The 20,309-nt window shown below is 37.2% G+C and overlaps 1 long non-coding RNA gene across 1 annotated transcript in view; it reads right to left on the bottom strand.

Annotated features, from left to right (window-relative positions):
- LOC129480639 (uncharacterized) overlaps nt 1-19,022 on the bottom strand; it is a 37,919-nt gene extending 18,897 nt beyond the window's left edge. The window contains exons 1-3 of the long non-coding RNA XR_008657089.2: nt 18,897-19,022; nt 15,800-15,882; nt 6,141-6,276 (exon numbers count right to left, since the gene is read on the bottom strand). This is a non-coding gene — a long non-coding RNA (uncharacterized lncRNA). The remainder of the gene's footprint in view (nt 1-6,140; nt 6,277-15,799; nt 15,883-18,896) is intronic.
- Between the last annotated feature and the right edge of the window lie 1,287 nt (nt 19,023-20,309).

The following is a 20,309-nucleotide window of genomic DNA, read 5'->3' as shown; positions in this document are numbered from 1 at the left end:
CAGCACCGGACAAATTATCAAGGCAGAAACCTAACAAAAAAAAAAAATTCTGAACTTAAATTCAACACTTTGCCAATACAACCTAAAAGGTATCTACAGAATACTCCATTCAACAACCACAGAATATACATTATTTTCATTTGCACACAGAACATGTGCCAAGATTGATCATATGCTTGGTCATAAAGCAAGTCTCAATTAAGTCAAAAAAAACTTAATATCATACCAACCATACTGTCAGATCACAGTGGAATAAAAATAGAAATCAATACCAAGAAGATATGTAAAAACCACACAATTACATGTGTAATTAAACAACTTGCTCCTAAATTACGTTTGGGTAAACAATGAAAAAGGCAGAAATCTAAAAATTCTTTGAAATAAATGAAAACAGAGACACACATACCAAAATCTCTGGAACGCAGCAAAAGTAGTACTAATAGGAAAGTTTACAGCACTAAACACCTACCTCAAAAAGTTAGAAAGATCTCAAATTAACAATCTAATACCACACACAGAGAGGCCAGGAAAATAAGAACAAACCAACCTCAAAGCTAGCAGAAGAAAAAAAAATAACTAAAATCAAAGCAGAACTGAAATAAATTGAGAGCCAAAACTTTATACAAAGCATCAATGAAACCAAAACTTTGTTCTTTGAAAGGATAAGCATGATTTTGATAGTTGGCTAGCTAGATTAACAAAGAGAGAAGATCCAAATAAGCACAATCAGAAATGACAAAGGACATTTCAACCAATCCCACAGAAACACAAAAGATCCTCAGAAACTATTATGAACACCTCTATTCACGCAATCTGGAAAATATGGAGGAAATAGATAAATTTCTGGAAACACACAACCTCTTAAGATTGAATCAGGAAGAAACTGAAGCCCTGAACAGACCAATATCAAGTTCCAAAATTGAATCAGTGATTTTTAAAAAAAAAACCCACTCAGGAAGCTTAGGCAGGAGGATTGCTCGAGCCCAGGAGGTTGAGGCTGCAGTGAGCCATGATAGTGCCCATGCACTCCAGCCTGGCTGACAGAGTGAGACCCTGTCTCAAAACAACAAAATAAAATAAAACCTGCCAACCAAAAAAGCCACAAACCAGATGGATTCACAGTCAAATTCTACCAGATGTACAGGGAAGAGGTGGTACCAATTCTACTGAAACCATTCCAAAATAGTGACTCCTCCCTAACTCATTCTACAAAGTCAACATCACCCTGATACCAAAACCTAGCAAAGACACAACTAAAAAAGAAATCTATAATCCAATATCCTTGATGAATGAACATCAGCACAAAAATTCTCCACAAAATATTAGCAAACCAAATTCAGCAGCACATCAAAAAATAGGCTTCAGGCCAGTAATGGGAGCTCATGCCTGTAATTCCAGCATTTTGGGAGGCTGAGGCAGGCAGATTGCTTGAGTCCAGGGGTTCTAAATCAGTCTGGGAAATATGGTGAAACCTTGTCTCTACAAAAAAAAAAAAAAAAATGAACCAGGTGTGGTGGTGCATGCCTATAGTCCCAGCTACTCAGGAGAATGAGGTGAAAGGATCACTTGAGCCCAGGAGGCAGAGGTTGCAGTGAGCCAAGATCATGCCACTGCCCTCCAACCTGGATGACAGAGTAAGACCCTGCCTCAAAAAAATAAATAAATAAATCAAAATAGGCTTTATTCCTCAGATGCAAGACTGATTCAACATATGCAAATCAATAAATATGATTCACCACTTAATTAGAAACAGAATTAAAAGCAAAAATCATATGATCATCTTAATCGATGCAGAAAAAGCTTTCAATAAAATCTAACATTGCTTCATGATAAAAATCCTCAAGAAACTAGGAATCAAAGAATCATACCTCAAAATAATAAGAGCCATCTATGACAAACCCACAGCCAACATCACACTGAACAGGCAAAAACTGGAAGCATTCCCCTTGAGAACTAGAACAAGACAAGGATGCCCACTCTCAGTCCTATTCAACATAGTACTGGAAGTCCTAGCCAGAGGAATTAGGCAAGAGAAAGAAATAAAAGGCATCCAGATAGGAAAAGAAGTCAAACTAACTCTCTTCACTGATTATATAAATCTATATGTACAAAACCCTAAAGATTTCACCAAAGGCTCCTGAAACATAAATGACTTCAGTAGAGTTTCAGGATACAAAATCAATGTACAGAAATCAGCAGCAATTCTACACACCAATAACATTCAAGCTGAGAACCAAATCAAACCATTTATAATAGCCACAGAAGAAAATATCAAAGAATAACTCTAAGGAGCCGAAAGATCTCTAAATGGAGAACTACAAAACACTGCTCAAAGATGACATATACAAATGGAAAACATCCATGCTCATAGCTTGAAAGATTCGATATTGTTAAAATGGACATATTGCCAAAAGCAATCTACAAATTCAATGCTATTCCTATCAAACTACCAACATAATTTTTCACAGAACTAAAAAATGCTACTCTAAAATTCACCTGGAAGCAAAAAAGAGCCAGAATAGCCAAAGCAATCCTCAGTAAAAAGAAGAAAGCCAGAGGCATCACATTACCCAACTTCAAATTACACTATAAGGCTACAGTCACCAAAACAGCTGGTGCTGATACAAAAACAGCAATGGAACAGAATAGAGATCCCAGAAATAAAGCCACACACCTACACCCATCTGATCTTCAACAAAATCAACAAAAATAGGCAATGGAGAAATGACTCCTATTCAATAAATGGAGCTGAAATATTTGGCTAGCCATATGCAGAAGAACGAAACTGGACCCCTCCTTTTCACCATATACTAAAATTAATTCAAGATGGATTAAAGATTTAAATGTAATACTCCAAACTATAAGAATCATAGAAGAAAACCTAGGAAACACCATTCTGGACATTGGCCTTGGGAAATAATTTATGAGTAAGTTAGCAAAAGCAATTGCAACAAAAATAAAAATTGACAAGTAGGACTTAATTAAATTAAAGCACTTCTGCACAGCAAAAGAAACTATCAACAGAGTCAACAGGCAGCCTACAGAAAGAGAAAAAGAATTGATAAACTACACATCCAATAAAGGTAAAACATTCAGAATCTATAAGTAACTTAAACAATTGAACAAGTAAAAAACAAATAACCCCATTAAACGTCAGGGAAAAGACATGAACAGACACTTCTCAAAAGAAGGCATGCAAGCAGCCAGTAACATATGAAAAAATGCTCAACATCACTAATCATCAGAGAAATGCACATTAAAACCACAATGAGATACCATCTCACATCAGTCAGAATGGCTATTATTAAAAAGTCAAAAAACAACAGATGCTGGTGAGGCTGTGGAGAAAAGGAATGCTTATGCACTGTTGATGGGAATGTAAATTAGTTCAGCCAGATTTCTCAAAGAACTTAAAACAGAGCTACCATTCAAGCCTGCAATCCCATTACTGGGTATATATCCAAAAGAAAACAAATCTTTCTACCCAAAAGACACATGCACTCATATGTTCATCACAGCACTATTCACAATAGCAAAGACATGGAATCAATCTAGGTGACCATCAACAGTAGATTGAATAAAGAAAATGTGGTCCATATACACCATGGAATACTATGCAGCCATAAAAAAGAATGAAATCATGTCCTTTGCAGCAACATGGATGCAGCTGGAGGTCATTATCCTAAGTAATTAACACAGGAACAGGAAAGCATATACTGCATGTTCTCACAAATAGGAGCTAAACACTGGATACTCATGAATGTAGGGATGGCAACAATAGAAACTAGGGACTACTGGGGGCAGAGAGGTAGGGTGGGGTGAAGGATTGAGGGACTAACTATTGCATGCTGTGCTCGGTACCTGGATGATGGCATCATTTGTACCCTAGACCTCAGCATCACACAATATTCCCTAGATAACAGATCTGTATATGTACCCCTAAATCTAAAAGAACAGCTGAAAATATAAATATAAATAAATAAAACTGTAAAAAACAAAAGAGGAAACCGCTTTCTTTGTTCATCCTTAAGAAGCAACTCCTCCTCTGTTAAAGTTATATCAGCAGTTTAGTCCCATCTTCAGGATTCACTTCTAATTCTAGGCCTCTTGATATTTCCACCACATCTGCATTTATGTCCTCCACTGAAGTCTGAACCCCTCAAAGTCATTCACGAGGGTTGGAATCAACTTCTTTCAAATTCCTGTTAATATTGATATTGTGACCTCCTCCCATGAATCATGAATGCTCTTAATGACATGTAGAATGGTGAATCATTTCCAGAAGATTTCAACTCACTTTGCTCAGATCCATCAGAGGACTCATTATCTATAACAGCAATAACCTTATAGAACACGTTTCTTAAATAATAAAACTTGAAAGTCAAAATGACTCATTGATCAATGGGCCACAGAATAGATGTTGTGTTAGCAGGCATGAAAACATTAATCTCCTTCTACATCTTCATCAGAAGTCTTGGGGGACTAGGTGCATTGTCAATGAGCAGTAATATTTTGAAAGGAATCTTGTTTTCTGAACAGTAAATCTTAATAGTGGACTTAAAATATTCAGTGAACCATGCTGTAAATAGATGTGTTGTCATCCAGGCTTTGTTGTTCCATTTATACAGCACAGGCAATGCACATTTAACATAATTTTAAGGGTCCTAGGATTTGGGGAATGGCAAATAAGCATTGGCTTCAACTGAAAGTAACCAATTGCATTAGCACCTAATAAGAGAGTCATCCTGTCCTTTGAAGCTTTGAACCCAGGCATTGACTTCTCTCTAGCTATGAAAGTCCTATGACATCTTCCAGCAGGAGGCTCTTTTGTCTACATTCAAAGTCTATTGTTTAGTGTAGACACCTTCATCAATTATCTTAGCCAGATCTTCTGGGTAATTTGTTGCAGCTTCTCCATCAGCACTTGCTGCTTCACCTTGCACTTTTATGTTATGGAGATGTCTTCTTTCCTTAAACCTCATGAGCCAACCTCTGCTAGCTTCCAACTTTTCTTCTGTAGCTTCCTCCCCTCTCTAAGCTTAGAATTGAAGAAAGTTAGGACCTTGTTCTGGATTAGGCTTTGGCTTGAGGGAATGTTGTGGCTAGTTTGATCTATCCAGGCCACTCAAACTTTCTCCATATCAGCAACAAGGCTGCTCATTTTCTTCTCATTCATGTGTTCACTGGAGTAGCGCTTTTCATTTCCTTCAAGAACTTTTCTTTTCACAACTAGGCTGTTCGGTGCATGAGGCCTAGCTTTTTGGCCTATCTTGGCTTTCAACATGGCTTCCTCACTAAGATTAATCAATTCTAGCTTTTGAGTTAAAGTGGGAGATTTGCTACCATACCTTTCACTTGAACACTTATTGTAGAGTTAGTAATTGGCCCTATTTCTATATTGTTATGTCTCAGGGAATAGGGATGCCTAAGGAGAGGGTGAGAGATGAAGGAACGGCCAGTAGGTGGAGCAGTCAGAACACACACAATATTTACCGCTTACGTTCACTGTTGTTTATGGGTGTGATTCATGGTGCCTCAAAACAATTATAATAGTAACATCAAAGATCACTGATTACAGATAACCATGACAGATATGATCATAATGAAAACATTAAAATATTGCAAGAATCACTAAAATATGGCACAGAGACATGAAGTCAGCACATGCTGTTGGAAAAATGGTCCCCATAGGGTTGCCACAAACCTTCAATTTGTAAAAAACACACTATCTGCGAAATGCAATAAAGCAAAGCAAAATAAAATAAAATATGCCTGTACTGTACAAATATTTTCAAAACCTAAAATAAAAGTGATATATTAAGAGCACTTATAACACTTCAATGCCAGCTAAAGTTTGAGAGTAATAGGACTCAGTACGAGTCTCAAATGACAGCTTTTTGTTCTTTGAATATTTCCAAAAAATCCCCCTTTAGAAGCTTCCTAAATCTAATTTTTTATTCCCCGGATGGCAAGAGATTTGCTACAGATACTAGCTTCGAAGCATTCCTGGTTTTAGACTGAATTAAGATTTACATATGTTTTTAACCCCGGCTCTGCTACTTACTCACTATTTGACTATGGAGTAGTCAAATCCTCAGTTCTCTCATTTGTAAGACGGAAATAGCATTAATAATACCTACCTCAAAGCATAGTTGTGAGGATTTGAAGAGATCATCTTCATAATGCCTAGCACAGGGCATGGCCCACTGTAAGTACCAATATGTGGCAGTTGTGGTGGTGGAGGTGGAGAGGGCAGCTGTGGTGGCCGTTAATTGCCTGCACAATAAAACATAAAAAGTGTTTCCTGGGCTTGACTGTGGTAGTAGAGTTTAAGGAGTGGTGTGCTACCCCTGGCTAGTTCTGGCTTAGAGGGCTAATTATTAACTGTTAATTAATTTTTCAAGCTTGGCATTGGTGGAAACATTTACACTGCAGAAATCATCAAATGCTACAAACCAGGGTTTCCTCCCACCCTACCTACTGCCCTAGCAAGTTACCAACACACTGCCGGCTTTAAGCCTTGTTTTGTGGACTTTATTTTTTAAAGAAACTTGTCTAACTTCCGATTCTTCTTCTGGCTACAGATTTCCATAAATCCATTACTGGATATTATTTAAGCTTAATTTATACATTGTCTCATTTAAAACCTAAACACAAAACCCTGCTATTCGGTATTCTGCTCTGCTTCTTCTAACTAATAATAAGCTGTATTTCATTTCTCAAATTCTTTACTCATTATTCTATTGTTTTCTATACCAGAAATCTAAAGATACTCACTTAACAAGTGTACTAGTCTGTTCTCACTTTGCCATAAAGAAAGTGAGACTGGGTCAGCCAGGCGCGGTGGCTCACGCTTGTAATCCCAGCACTTTGGGAGGCCGAGGCGGGTGGATCACGAGGTCAGGAGATGGAGACCACGGTGAAACCCCATCTCTACTAAAAATACAAAAAAATTAGCCGGGCATGGTGGCGGGCGCCTGTAGTCCCAGCTACTCGAAGAGGCTGAGGCAGGAGAATGGCGTGAACCCGGGAGGCGGAGCTTGCAGTGAGCCGAGATTGCGCCACTGCACTCCAGCCTGGGCGACAGAGCGAGACTCCGTCTCAAAAAAAAAAAAAAAAAGAAAGTGAGACTGGGTAATTTATGACTAAAAGAGGTTTAATTGACTCACAGTTGTGCAGGCTGTACAGGACTTATGGTTGGGGAGGCCTCAGGAAACTCACAATCATGGCAGAAAGGTGAAGCAAAAGCAAGCACCTTCTTCACAGGCAGAACAGGAGGAAGAGTGGAAAGGAGAAAGGCCACACACTTTCAAACAACCAGATCCCGTGAGAACTCACTATCCCAAGAACAGCAAGGGGGAAATCCGTCCCCATGATCCACTCACCTCCCACTAGGCCCCTCCTCCAACACTGGGAATTACAATTCGATATGAGATGTGGTTGGGGACACAGAGCCAAACCATATCAATGAGGCAATATGAAAGAGTAAAAATTAAATTAATTAATTAATTAAATAATCTGCAATTAGTTAAAGCCTGTATCTCTTTATCTCTGTATATTGCTGTGTATCTATGTGTCTATCTCTATCTATATACTATGGCAAGAACAATATTATGTATGCATCAAATTATTTGCATTTTCCTTCTAGACACACAGGTAGACTCATGTGACTAGCTCTGGACTAAGGAATGTAAGTAGAAGCAAAGTAGAAAGATGTATACCACTTCTAAATCTAGTCCTAAAAAAAGTTCTCACACAATCTCTCATTCTCTCTCTCTCTCTCTCTTTCTCTCTCTGTTTCAGTCTCTCCCTCTCCCACCTCTGTCTCTGTCAAGCTCTCTTTCAAATCTGTCTGTCAATCTCTCTTCCTCTCCTTTCTCTCTCACTCTTTCTTTTCTCTTTTCACTGTCAATGGGCCTGGACATAAGTACTCCAAGATGGCAGAACCACACTGAGGAAAGAGCTCACATCCCTAAAGCACCACTGAGAAGAGAGTTGACCAGAAAAGCTTCCTGACCTGCTGTAGACTGTGACATGAGCGAAAAAAAAAGCCTACATTGCACTTAGACACTGAGAGTTCAGCGATGTCTTGTTACAACAAATAGAAACTATAAATATTATCACTCCTCCCTGTTTCTACACCAAGTCTTCAAGAAAAGAAGAGAGGGCAAGATGCCTATATTTCGGGAGGCCTAGATTCATGATAGTACCGTTCTCCATAGTTGGATTTTTTTTTAAAGAATGTTCAATGGGATGAGTTTAATGCATAGTTTACTACAGAAAATCTAGAAAATGATGCTTTGCAGATGCCACCGCCGCCAGCAGCCCCGTACTATCAGCCATGGTCAACCCCCACCATGTTCTTCCACATCGCTGTCGACAGCGAGCCCTTGGGCCGTGTCTCCTTCCAGTTGTTTGCAGACATGTTTCCGAAGACAGCAGAAAACTTTTGTGCTCTGAGCACTGGAGAGAAAGGATTTGGTTATAAGGGTCCCTGCTTTCAGAGAATTATTCCAGGGTTTATGTGGCAGGGTGGTGACTTCACACACCATAGTGGCACTGGTAGCAAGTCCATCGACAGAGAGAAAGTTGATGAGAAGAAATTCATCCTAAAGTATACAGGTCCTGGCATCTTGTCCATGGCAAATGCTTTACCCAACACAAACAGTTCCCAGTTTTTCATCTGCACTGCCAGGAGTGGTTGGATGGCAAGCATGTGGTCTTTAGCAAGGTGAAAGATGGCATGAATATTGTAGAGGCCATGGAGCGCTTTGGGTCCAGGCCTAGGCTAATGTGTGTGTTTTTGTCTTCATTTTTAACAAAAAAGTTTAGAAAGTAAAAATTTAAAAATGTTAATAGAAAAAAACATATAGAATAAGAATATAAAGAAAGAAAATATTTTCACAGCTGTACAATGTGTTTGTGTTTTAAGCTAAGTGTTATTACAAAAGAGATCATAAATTTAAAAAAATTTAAAAGCATATAAAGTAAAAAAAAGTTACAGTAAGTGAAGCTTAATTCATTTTGAAGAAAGAAAAATATTTTTTATACAGCTAGTGTAGCCAAAGGGTACAGTGTTTTATAAAGTCCTCAGCCCTCACATTCACTCACCACTCTCTCACTGTCTCACTCAGAACAACTCCCAGTCCCACAAGCTCCATTCACAGTGAATGCCCTATACAGGTGTACCATTTTTACCTTTTATAGCATATTTTTACTGTACCTTTTTTATGTTTACATACACAGTGGTTGTAATTGCCTAAAGTATTCAATACAGGTATGTAGCCAAAGAGCAATAGACTATACCATACAGCCTAGGTATGTTGTAGGCTATACCATCTAGGTTTGTGAACATACACTCCATGATGTTCATGCAATGGTAAACTCACTTAGAGCATTGCTCAGAATGCATTCCCATTGTTAAGCAATACACAACTGTATTAAACTAAAATATCATTTAGATAAGAAAAACACAACATAATTGTCTTAGACCATTCATACTGCTATAACAAATACCATCAACTGCATGGCTCATAAACAACGGAAGTTTATTTCTTATAGTTCTGGAGGCTGGGAAGTTCAAGATCATGGTTCCAGCATGGCTGGGTTCTGGTAAGTGCCCTCTTCCAATTTCTCACTGTGTTATATGGTGGAGGGGGCAAGGCAGCTTTCTGGGGTCTCTTTTACAAGGGCACTCGTCCAATCACCTCTAAAAAGCTTCACCTCCTAATACCAGCACTTTGGTAACTATGTTTCAACATGAATTCTGAGGAGACACATTCAGAGACCCTAGGAATAGGTCCATAGGAATATTTTATGAGCTATATTTACACTTGAAGACAATTGTCATAGAACCTGGTATAATAAATAGGTAAAGTACCTTTAAACTCATACTGTGAACTTTATTAAAGAGATATGATAAAGTCCTGAAGAAGCTATTTAACTGAGATCGAAAAACTTGAGTCTCAATCACTGTTCTGCCACTAATCCGTTGTAAAACCTTGAGCAGTCACTCAACCTCTTTGTCATCTCATAAACTGAAGAAGTTTGGAAAAGGTGATTCTGTGTGATTCTGTCCACTTTCAAAACACTATATAATCAACACTATACTTACAGTCTGAGGAAATGACTATTGAGAGTTATTGAACTTAAAGGCTTGCCTTTTTTTTTTTTTTTTGAGACAGAGTTTCGCTCTTGTCACCCAGACTGGATGGGCGTGATCACGCAATGGTGTGATCTCAGCTCACTGCAACCTCGGCCTCTCAGGTTCAAGCGATTCTCTTGCCTCAGCCACCTTAGTAGCTGGGATTACAGGCGCATGCCACCACACCCAGCTAATTTTTGTATTTTTAGTAGAGAAGGGGTTTTGCCATGTTGGCCAGGCTGGTCTCAAACTCCTGACCTCAGGTGATCCACCCACCTCGGCCTCCCAAAGTGCTGGGATTACAGGCATGAGCCACCATGCCCGGCCAAGTCTTGCTTTTTAAAAAATACTGTTGGTAATATTATGCCAAAATTGATGATCAGGCACATATCAAGCCCCTGAGAATTATATCATTCCAATACAAAACATAAGCTACTTTATAACAATCTATTTCATAATATGGTTTCCAGAACTGTGTTATGTTGAAAATCAATCTTTAAAATCACCCCACATTATCAGAAAATAATGCAAAAAATATTTTATTTCTGTTTTTTGTGTGTGTGTTTTTGTTTTTGTTTTGAGAGAGGGTCTCGCTCTGTCGCCTAGGCTGGAGGCACGATCACGGCTCACTGCAACCTCTGCCTCCCAGGCTGAAGAGATTCTCCCACCTCAATCTCCTGAGTAGCTGGGACTGCAGGTGTGCACCACCATGGCTGGCTAATTTTTTTTTTTAATAGAGACAGGGTTTCACTGCTTTGCCCAGACCAGCCTGAACAAATATTTGTTGATCACTTACTGTGAGTCAAGCTTTGTTTTAGACATTGCATGAAAAAATAAAACTATACACCACCTCTGTGGCCCAGCTACTTGTGAGGCTGAGGTAGGAGGATAACTAGAGCCCAGGAGTTGTAGTACATTCTGGGCACCATAGCCAGATTGTCTCAAAAAAACAAGACAAAACTTGGATTAAGATACTCTTCTGTCCTTAAGAACAGAATTCAAGAAAAATATAAAATAGCTTTAATATAAGGTAGGTATTAATATAAGACCTGGTAAAGGCATAAGCTGAGTGCATAATTCAGGGGGGTAACGGGATGTGACATCCAAATGAGAACAGAGAGGGCTTAACCAAGAACTTGGCATCTAGATGTATCTTGAAGATGGCTTGAATTTTTACAGATGAAAATGAAAAAAAGTATTCCTGGTGAATAGAACAGCAAGAGAAAATGTGAAAAGCTGAGAAAATGTAGCACATTTTCAAGAAAAAAAAAAAGCAAATTGATGAGTTTGACTTGAGTGTGGAGAATAAAATAAGTCATGAGAGGTTATACAGAGACAGCCAATTATAGAGGGTCTTAAATACCAGGCTGAAGGATACATACTCAGTTTGAAATATGCAAGTGGGTCTCTGCAGATTTTGATCAGGGGATTACAAGATAGAATATTTTGAGGGAAAAAAGGAGAAAGCTAAAGAAACTGTGTGTAGCAAGGCCTCTTGACAGTGAAGAGTCAGGCAGGCAGGCTGAGGGTGAGGCAGGTTCCAGATAATGTCGAGAGCTTAAGGGGAAGACAAAATATTGGAGCAGTCAAATGTCAGTGGAAGCAATTAGATATGGACTGTAGGACTGTGAGGAGTATGGTGACATGAAAGTTTCCTTCACTTTTTCAAGGTCCCAGAGACTCTCAGGATTCTGCGAGAGAAGCTCCCCTGTCGGTGAATGCTGTTACCCTAAATTCCTCACTTTCTCTGGTAGTTATCAGAACTAGGAGTTGCTCAGCATATTAGCAAAATTAAAGGGGAAAAAAAAAGTTCTAGATGTGCCCTATTTCCAAAGTAAATATAGTCCTTCCAAAATGTGGGTAAATAAAATTTTTAAAGATCAAATTGTGTGCTGTATATCCAGGAATCTTGGAGTACAAGATTTCCTTTTGCAAAACAAAGGATCATTTTGTGCCAAAAGTAGCTGCCCAATAATTTCTATCTTTCAACCTTCTTTTAAACCTATTGCCCCTTTCTAATAAATCTAAAAATCTCAGGCCCTTTTTAAATGTTATTCAAAATTTCAATGTAAAATGATTAAGAACACATCAGAGTAATTATACAATGAAATGTGTTTTTTTTTATTATTATACTTTAAGTTCTAGGGTACGTGTGCACAATGTGCAGGTTTGTTACATATGTTTACATGTGCCATGTTGGTGTGTTGCACCCATTAACTCGTCATTTACATTAGGTATATCTCCTAATGCTATCCCTTCCCCCTCCCCCCTCCCCTCACCCCATGACAGGCCCTGGTGTGTGATGTTCCCCATCCTGTGTCCAAGTGTTCTCATTGTTCAAAGCTGAAATGTGCTTCTTAAAACAACATATGCTCCTTCTGATTCTGATGTCACCACCAGCTACCTCCCAGAATACACCCTTATCCCACACCAAAAGACCTCTACAATATTTGAACAAAAGCACTGACTCTAAAACAGAGTCATTGTTTGCAAAAATGAAAAGATACACCATTTGAACTTTGCTGTCTCAGAGCTAATTGCACAATCAAAAGAGGGCAAGTTTATTAGTGAAACTTCCTAATTACCTTTACACTAAAGAAGCTAACTACAAACAGAAAAAAAAAGAATACTCCAAAAGTCATATATTTTTTGGAATGCTAATAGATTTGCTTTTCTAATTATGTTTAACATAATTTATTATTGCATTTTCTAATCCCACACTGACGTAACATAGGAGACAGATCACAAACAGTGCAGATTAGAAGAAGCCAGTGAAAGTTTCAAAATGTGTTGGAAAAACCCGTAAAACAGAAAACTCGTACAGAAATTTGAGAACCAAGATACTGTAAGGGTAGTGACTCAAAAGACATCTAAATAGTCCTTCGCAATTTTTTTGTCATCTTTTTAGGTTGGTAGTGTTACATTACAATTGAAAAATTCATTCCTACAGTTCTGTAATTTTTTTAAATTTCATGTCTTTTTTTCCTTGCTTTTTTCTTTCTTGCTCCTCATATGGTTCCCCACCTTCTGCAGTACCTAGACACGATCCATCAGCTAGACTGTTATTTCTCAGGAAAGTACTGATGCAAAAAGGGAGGAAAGTCATCAAATGAGTTGTCGTTTTCATTTTTACAGATGAAAACACTGAGCTGATAAATACCAAAGTCAAAATTTAAATCCCAAAATGACAGCTTCTTACATTTATACAGCACTTATACTTTTTAAAGGATTTCATACATATAGTTTAAATTTACTTAACTTTTTTTTTTTTTTTTTTTTTGACAGAGTCTCGCTGTGTCGCCCAGGGTGGAGTGCAGTGGCGTGATCTCGGCTCACTGCAAGCTCCGCCTCCCAGGTTCAAGCGATTCGCCTGCCTCAGCCTCCCAAGTTGCTGGGATTATAGGTGCATACCACCATGCCCGGCTAATTTTTGTATTTTTAGTAGAGACGGGCTTTCACCATGTTGGTCAGGCTGGTCTCAAACTCCTGACCTCGTGATCCGCCCGCCTCAGCCTCCCAAAGTGCTGGGATTACAGACGTGAGCCACCACACTGGGCCAAAATTTACTTAACTTTTATTAGATAATTTTATCTAAAAATGGGTTCCTGAAGGCAGGGGAGAGATATGCTAAGATTCATATTTGTGATACTTGCATTTTTTAAAATTCCACATATAAATATAAAAATTAGGGGTAAAAATGTTAAGTGAACACTTGCTTTTTTAGGTTTTCGTTAAGCCATGTGGTTTTACAAAGTTATCTATAAAATTGTTCAGATTATTTTACATATTTTGGTCTAAACTTAAGCCAATAAGAATATTTAGCCAGATGTCCAGTCTAAAATAAACCTATCAGCAGGGCACAGTGGCTCACTCCTGTAGTCCCAGCAACTTGACAGGTAGAGGCAGGCAGATTGCTTGAGCCTAAGAGTTCAAGACCAGCCTGAATAACATGGCAACACCCTGTCTCTACTAAAAATACAATTAGCCAGATGTGGTGGTGCACGCCTGTAGCCCCAGCTACTCAGGAGGTTGAGGTGGAAGGATTGCTTGAGCCCAGGAGGCAGAGGTTGCAGCAGGCTGAGATCCTGCCAGTGCACTGCAGCTTGGGCAACAGAGTGAGACCCTGTCTCAAAAAAATAATAATAATAATAAATAAAATATAAAATAAAGTAAACCTATCAAAAAAGAAACTGAGGCTAAAAAAACTACTTCTTCTTTCTGTTATCTCTATAGTTCATGAGGATTTGTTCTTACTCAAATTATTTGAGCATATTTTGTTGTAGCATACACACAGTATTTTGAGAATTACAAACCCAAAACAATGCATAGAGAATGTGCCCAATAAGAGAATTGAATGCATAAATAAGTTAAATTGAATAGAGAGCAAAAGGATAGGTAAGTGTAATAAGAAAACTTCAGAATGGAAATAGAAGCAGGATAATTTCAGTGATATCTTATAATAAAATGACAATTGGGAAATGAATGATTTAACTCATTGATGCTTCTACATAATTTACTTGTGTTTTTAAATTCCAGGTGCGTTTAAAATAAAGGTAAGTCTAAAATTATATCAAGCTTTTTTTCTGTGCTAGAAATGCTAAAAACTTGATATTTTGTATTATTTGTTGACTTATTTTAAGAGAAATTAAGTCACATTAAAGATTATTTAAAGATTTGTTTCCAATATGAAAAATTCGATATTCTTGTGCCCTGTGACCTACTTATCCACTTTTTCGTTTTTGTTGTTTCAGTATTCAATAATATGCTGAGATAGTTTAGAAAATGAAAATTTTCATATTTAATTTCTCAAGCATATTAACAAATTGCATCACATATGAACAGCTGCATATAAAGTGGACCAATGTCTTTGAACAAAGCAGTGAATGCCCTCTAGTGTTTCTTGCTAGAATATCTGTTTTAATAACAGAAAGATAAATTATATATTTAAATGATATTTTTATAACTATTTAAAAAGTAAATTATAAACAACAGAATCTGAATATGTAAAATGTTTCAAATGTAATAAAAAATAAGAGTAGCAACACATATTGTCCAATCTAAACAACAGATATTATTGTAATGTATACATAATGGTGATAGAAATCAGAGATGTTCTGAGAGTTTTTCAGATGTGAAACATGTATCATGTCTCATTTCTAGTACTACTTTTCTAGCTAACTCTAAACTAAAGTACCTACAGAAGTCTTTTTTTTTTCTTTTTTTGAGACAGGATCTCGCTCTGTCATCCAGGCTAGAGTGCAGCAGCGCGATCATGGCTCACTGCAGCCTTGAACTCCTGGGTTCAAAGGATCCTCCCATCTCGGCTTCCCAAATAGCTGGAATTACAGGTGCACACCACCATGTCCAGCTCATTTTTTATTTTTTGTAAAGACAGAGTCTTGCTATGTTTCCCAGGCCGGGTCGAACTCTTGGATCAAGCAATCCTCCCACATTGGCCTCTGAAAGAAGTCATTCTCAAAGCAGCAGATACACATATTTTGGCCCAAAGCCATACCTGTGCCCTGTCCATGAGCATGCATACACAGAGCTTCTATCTCTAGAAGATAAAACACTATTCCCATGGGCATCTGCTGCCTCTGCTCAAGTCATCCTGTTAATAATGGCCATAGGGAAGCAGTAAAGAATACCATTTACCTGGACACTCGCCAAGCCTGCAATTTTCCAGTGTGCCTTGCCTTAACTTTACACGGCAGCAATCATTTCAAGAATATACAATCCTAAGAACAAAAAAATACCAATACCTCAGTGATAAGCATCAGTGCCTGGTCTATCTAGTGCAGTATTTGCTTAGAGAGAAGAAACGAACATCAAAAAAGCATGTTGGTGAATATCTGAGCTTGTCATGACTTAACAGATAGTGCATGTCATCTTAGAAACTAAGGAAAGTGATTATAACTGTCACAAATGAAAAAAGTCATTGGAAAATATTTGAGTTGAATACATCAAGTAGTGAGTATCTGTTATTTTCTTGCCCAGCATCCCTTCACTTTCTTTTGGGGACCACCCCTCTTGTATTGCACAAAACTGGCATTTCACAGAAGATATTTTACTTTCTTCAGGACCAAGGAATGGGCTCAGAGTGCAACCTTACCCAGACTTTGACTTAAGGAGTATCTTAGGCAGAGCAAAGAGGGGATGAAAAGTTTCTCCCTAGACCTCAGAGCCTCCTGTTCCTGCACTTCCCAAGGCCTAGATGTTCAACTTTTCCTTGGAGTCTATGTGAAATATCAGTAGCTCATTTTTTCCTCTTTTTGCTTAAGTTAACCAGAATAAGGATGCCTAATTAAACTACTTCATAATAACAGTGTTATACTTATCACAGTTAAATGGTTGCATAAAGCATGAAGAACAAAATTAAGTGGAATAATTATTTTGTATTTTAACTACAAATGAATAATTTATGGACAATATTTTATCATGTAAGAACATTATCAGCTATAGTTTTAAAACAGAATTTGTGGAGATGTTACATTATTAACTTACTTTCATGAAAACCTATAAAAGAGCACAATAAAAAAATTAAAACAAAAATATTATTCATTGTTCAGGTCTACAGATAAACAAAGATGTCTTCTTTCATTCTGTGCTTTGTCAGGTTCTATAAAAATGTGTTTCCTCCACCACTGCCTCAAAAATTGAAGGGAGAGAATTAACCTCTCTGTCTCTCCAGAACTTTCATGCAATTCAAATTTACACTTAGTTTTGTTTCCATTTTTAACCTACCAAAGGTAGCTAAGTTATAATCTTTGTCTTTGTTAATAAATAATCTATGTATTTTACATGAAAGAAGCAAAGCAAAATAAGATCTATTTTAAAACATATTTGTTTATTTAAATAGTTGCTTCAGAAAATTTTTACTTAAATATCTTTACATGTACTATAAATTTCAAAATTCCTATAAAAGATCAGAATACCTACTTACATTTTTAGCAGATAATTTTATTAGAAATACAATTAAACTATGATTATATAACCTTAAACATGCAATGTGCTTTAGTTTACTGAGTGTTCTCAAGTGGGTTTTTTCATTTAAGCCTTATGACCATGTGAATGAGAGTCAGAGAATTAAAGCCCCATCTTACAGATAAGGAAAGGGAAGTTTAAGGAAGGTAAGTGGCTTACCCAAGGTAAGTGAAGCCAAGACTCAAATGCAAATATTCTACCTCCCAGGCTATGGTTTCTTTCCATTCTCTTATACTACAAAGTAATCTGAAGTTTTATTTTCCTAGAGTTGCATTAACCTCTCAGTGTAAATATCAGTGAGATAGAAGCAAACCAAGCACATGGAATGACACAAGATCCCTGGGCAGTTTCCAGAAATCGCAAGTTACTGGTGCTTATTGCCTTTCTATCAGGAACTGAAGTGTCTTTCACTTCACATAGTTGATTATTCTCTAGGATACTCCAATAATGTATATCCCATTTCAATGAGAACCAACAAATCTGAATATGCATTTGCATCATCACCAGCACTTAATATTGAAAAATAACACTAAATATGATTTGTTGTGTGGGTAAAAAGTGACATTAAAGTCCTTCTCTTCATCAGTAAAAAAAAAAAATTTTTTTTTTTTTTTTTGAGATGGAGTTTTGCTCTTGTTGCCCAGGCTGGAGTACAATGGCACGATCTCGGCTCACCACAACCTCTGCCTCCCAGGTTCAAGCGATTCTCCTGCCTCAGCCTCCCGAGTAGCTGGGATTACAGGCATGCACCACCACACCTGGCTAATTTTTAGTAGAGACGAGGTTTCTCCATGTTGGTCAGGCTGGTCTTGAACTCCTGACCTCATGTTATCCACCCACCTCAGCCTCCCAAAGTGCTGGGATTACAGGCATGAGAAGGCATTTTTCTAGAAGCGATGTTGGATTTGCATTGATTTATCATCACTCTTGTCCAAAAGCCCTTGTGACTGGTGCAAACAATAACATGCTGACTAAACTAAGTAATTAAATATATTATTTTAATATACTTTGGTCAACTCTATCAGTTAAAAATTGGGGGCTTTTGACCCCGTCGTTAATATTTTTATTATATAAATTTATTTATATTTATTAATCCTGTCTTTGCATCTGTTTCTCTGAGATCCTGGAGAATTAAAGGATCACAGAGAGCCCTTATACCTTATATGGTATATAGTTATATCATGTAAATAGTATAATTATTTTGAATTTTAACTATAACATCCTTTGAGATCTTGTAGTCAAAATACAAAATAATTATACCATTTTATTTCATTCTTCATGCTTTGAAGCCATGGAGCATCAAAGTGTCAAGTGGTTCCACAGGACACATGAACTTTTCCACACCATGCACTAATTAGCAAAGCTCAAAGAGACCTGGACCTGAGTTTAAGATTTCAAAATCTAATTTAATGCATAAGAACCAAATAGTAGATCACCCAGATATTAGAAAATAAGATCAATGTCTCCACTTGCTCATTTTTCATAAAAGTTCCAGAAGGGAAATTGTGTTAGCCCAGGACCTCAGAGAAACAGATAACAAAGACAGGATTAAATATGTCAGGATTTTAATAGTGGGAAATGCCCGTGTAAAAAGAAATAAAGAAGGAGCTCGGAAAGGCTGGGAGAGCTGTCGGACTGCATCCAAGTCTGACCCCAGGATGAGGGAGAGAAGGTTGAATGGAAGAATCCTACACTGCTCTGCAGTCTAAGGATTGTTTGTCAAAGCCCTGGGGAAGTACTCCAGCCTAAGCGGTGGAAGGAGCCCCACCTGTCTTCCAGAACCAAGACGGCCTCAGTATCGCCACAGCAGTCAGTCCACTGGTAAGAGCAATGAATGGGAGGTGTGGCTGACTTCAAAGCACAGCAGCTGGGTGCTCTGTCTGTGAGGTGCATTTTCATGCCTGCCAAAGATAGGATGAAGGGAAGGTGCATGAGAGAAGTTTCTCTAAAATCTTTTAAAATGTTAAAGGAAACATTTTTTATCAGGCACACATTAATTACTTCATAAAAGAACTAAGTCCATGTAATTTTGGAACAATATCAATAGCGTTACTATAAACAGAAAATCGAGAAAAGCATTTTGAATTTCAATTTTTAGAAAATGTAAAATCATCAAATCATTTTTAAAAGTCTATAGTTTCATTCAACACCAGGTGGAGCCCTTTTGCTTTTCAAAACTAAAAAAGGAACTTTTTCTTAATACAGGCTTAGGCTGATTATTTCATAACTCTTAAGTCATCATTTTAAATCATTTTAAGACTTTTGCATTATATTTATCACCATTGTAAACCTGATTTTTTTCCAAATACCATGGACTAGCTAAAACTGCAATGTTAATATAAAGCCACCAATTCTAAAAGGTATTGTTAAATATCTAAAATAAAGTTTTTAATAATATTGTTTTAAACATTGTATACTTTTAAAGGAAAGAGTTAAAATGTGATTTAAATTTCATATTCAATACTTGAACAAATCGAACTACTTAAAATGCTCTCCCAAATCTCTAACTTGCTACATCATCATTCTTTTTATCCAAAATACCTTCTCTATGGAAAATGTATTGCTTTAAAACAGATTTCAGTTAGCAAGCAATGAGTTTCTGAAAATTTATATATTTAAAAAGCAAAAAAAAATTAAGTTAAAAAACAGATTTCAGGTTATAAAGTATAATATTTTTAATATCTGTCCTGTGCCAATCAGAAAGTATAGGATAAAAATAACAATGTTTATAAAGTAGACATGCTTTTTCCAAGTAAATTGTAACAGCAAGGAGGCATTATTTATTCTGTGTCTATGCTTCAGAATTCTGTCCTTCTCATTGCAGGGAAATAGAAACAGATAAATATAAATACATTTTTGTAATAAAAATGTTAATGATAGGGTTAAAAGCCCCCAATTTTTAACTGATAGAGTTGACAAAAGTATATTAGAAGTGTATATTTAATGGCATAATTCGTATACATTTTTACCTATTCATCCATCCAAGAAATACTTACAGAGATCTTCCTATATGCTGAAGAGACAGGAATAAATAAGACATTCATAGTACCTGCCCTTGAAAGTTCAGAAGGCATTCAATGAAGCAAGCATTATAATAAAGGCTATTGTAATTAAGGAAATACACAGTACTCTGGAAGCACCTAGCAAGGGAACCTAAGGGCTAACCTAATCTGGGGACACG

Source organism: Symphalangus syndactylus, chromosome 4 (assembly GCF_028878055.3).
Source record: "Symphalangus syndactylus isolate Jambi chromosome 4, NHGRI_mSymSyn1-v2.1_pri, whole genome shotgun sequence".
NCBI classification, from domain to species: Eukaryota; Metazoa; Chordata; class Mammalia; order Primates; family Hylobatidae; genus Symphalangus; species Symphalangus syndactylus.
The sequence above is the reverse complement of the archived record's forward strand: the minus strand, read 5'-3'. Positions and strand labels throughout refer to the sequence as shown.